We start from the raw sequence: 2,518 nt of genomic DNA, 5'->3' as shown, positions 1-2,518 counted from the left end.
CCCTGACTTAGAAAAACACCTCAGCAAATATCATATATTTGGAAAATTCACTTTCTTTCAGTATTTTCTTACATGGGAATATTCACCTCAGTGAATATTCTGGCTTCTAAAGCCATCTATTAGTACATGCTCTGAAAGAAAATCTAAACTCAATTAAAGAGGATTAGCCCCCTCTGTCCTGTGAGGTGGCCGTTCTGTTTGCATCTTACTTGTAGCTTTCAGCTTTTGAGATTCATGGCTGTTACCCTGGGAGCCAAATTCATATATATGTTGTGTTCAAGAAACTCAGTAAGAGAACAGAGAAGGGGTTGCCTGCTAACATAAACACAGCTGTGTGTGGGAAGCGGCATATAGTTTTTTATATCCAGAGTCAGGCTACTGTACAGCAGACAAAATAAAACTTAAATCAAAAGAAAATGAAAAATGTTGTTGCTTTTGCCACTTCCTTTTACTTGAAAATATTTATGCAGATGCATGTTTTGGAATAAGACAAGAGGATGAGAAGAAATAATTTGCCTAATTTTACAGAGTATCATTTAATGATGTTTCAAGTACTTCAACAGACATGGGAGGCACTGAAGAATTCCTGGACTAAGTAATCATCTTCCACATTATTTTTATTTCCTTTTTTTTTTATTTTTTTTATTATTATTTTTTACATGGCCTGTGAGTGTGTTAGATGAGAATTTTGTACGTGTTTTTTTCTCAGAAATCTTTGCCAGCAGTTATTACTTGCTTTCTACAGCCAGAATGCTGGAAAAAATTGCAGTTAAAATGCTTCCAGTCCCAAGAGAGAAAAATGTTTCTTTACATTCTTATTTATCAGAATGAGCACTTATTTATCAAAATGAGATAGCAGTATTTTTTATTTATAATAAGACAACAGCATCTCTATGTATATTTAAATAAAATCACCAGAGTCTTGGAAACAGTATAGTTTTTTACTGCCAGATTATATTAGATAAGTAGCTGTCCTAGTTCAAAGTCAGCTTGGATAGCTAATATCACTGTGGCACATGGCACTAGCCCACAGCTTATGTCCTGTGTATGCAGGCATCAACCTAATGCTATCTGTTATGGTAGCAGGAAGAATAATTACCAGAAGAGGATCCCAAGCATGTTAGTATTTCTTGACGAAGGTTGGTGAAAAATGTTTCTAGAATTAAAACAATCTTCCATTTGTCTGGATCTTCAGTTCTGCCTTCCTTGGCAGAGTGATGAGCTGCTTTGATACTGGAATTAGCAAGCAACAGCCTGGTGGGATCCAGAGCCTCCTAAAATAACTGTACTGGGTCTTCCCAGGGACCCCCGGAGTAATGTCTTTTTCCTAGTAGAGCTCTGGAAAAGTTTTGAGGATAAAGCCACACAGCAATAACAGCTGAAAAGGTGAAAGGGAATGCATGTTCATTATAGGTTTAGTCTAGCTCAGTTTTAACAAATTTTGTTTTAAATTCTATTGAAGATTGAGCAACTTGTTATCTGTGTTTAGTAACATTGCCTACCTAGGGATTAAAAGATGTAATTGAACTGTTGACCAGCAACATGACAGTACATGAACCAACCTAAAATCTCACTGTGAGCTAAAAGGATTGTCTGGCTCCACTTTTTCCCTTCCCCTCACATCCCTCCCTAAATGCGTCTTTCCACACGTATGCTATACTTTTTTTCTGTTACAATGGCTGTCACTGTCTTCTGACCCTGTCCTAAGTTCTTTTAACATGAAAAGAGTCAGAAAACTGTTTGGTTTTGTTGATGGGGGTTTTTCCCTTTGAATTAGTTTTTTAATAGATCAGTGCACTGAACTTGTTCAGCATGCAATCAGGAGCACTAGGGCTAATATGAGGAAGGGAGCAGGTTAAAAAGTTATGATGAAGGCAAAAAGGAAGAAAGCAGAGGTGAGATGACTGAGCTGGATTCCTTCTTTCAGGGTCAAGCAGCCCTCAGGTCAACTCAGCTCAGCTCAACTGCATAATTAGTGTACCCATTACTTATTAATAGAGTAAATAAAATACATTATCAGCAGCATTATTTAAACCAAAATTGTAAACTTTGTTTAGTTATTTAGGTGGAGTGATTTTCACATTCAAGAGCCAGTAGACTACTCATCAATATGAAGTTTATTTTTACTTCTCCTATCAGTATGCTGATTGTGGGACCAAGCATTTTATTCGGGTATTCTGGATACTGCAACACTTTATGAGAAAAATCATCCCAAAAGAACTCACAGGCTGTATCATAAGGATGCTGCACCTGAAACCTTCCTCTGTTTTGCATACTGTTTCATCTAGGAGGGATTCTCTCATGTGCCTTCTGAAGCCACATTAAAAAGCCAGGCTGGCTTAAGATGGTACAGAGGGACTGGTCATTCTTGGGATCTTTCCAGTGTAAAACTGAACAGCTGACTGGGTGTTATGGACTGCAGTGTAACACAGCAAAACTCTCTGCTGTAAAGGGAGCCAGTTCTGACAGGTCTGTCTATAGGGTATTCATCCAGAAGGCTAGCAATTGTAAAAGCTGG

Source organism: Empidonax traillii, unplaced genomic scaffold, assembly GCF_003031625.1.
Source record: "Empidonax traillii isolate 1590-97213 ecotype Southwest subspecies unplaced genomic scaffold, ASM303162v1 scaffold1264:size140996, whole genome shotgun sequence".
NCBI classification, from domain to species: Eukaryota; Metazoa; Chordata; class Aves; order Passeriformes; family Tyrannidae; genus Empidonax; species Empidonax traillii.
Note: the sequence above shows the minus strand (reverse complement) of the source record.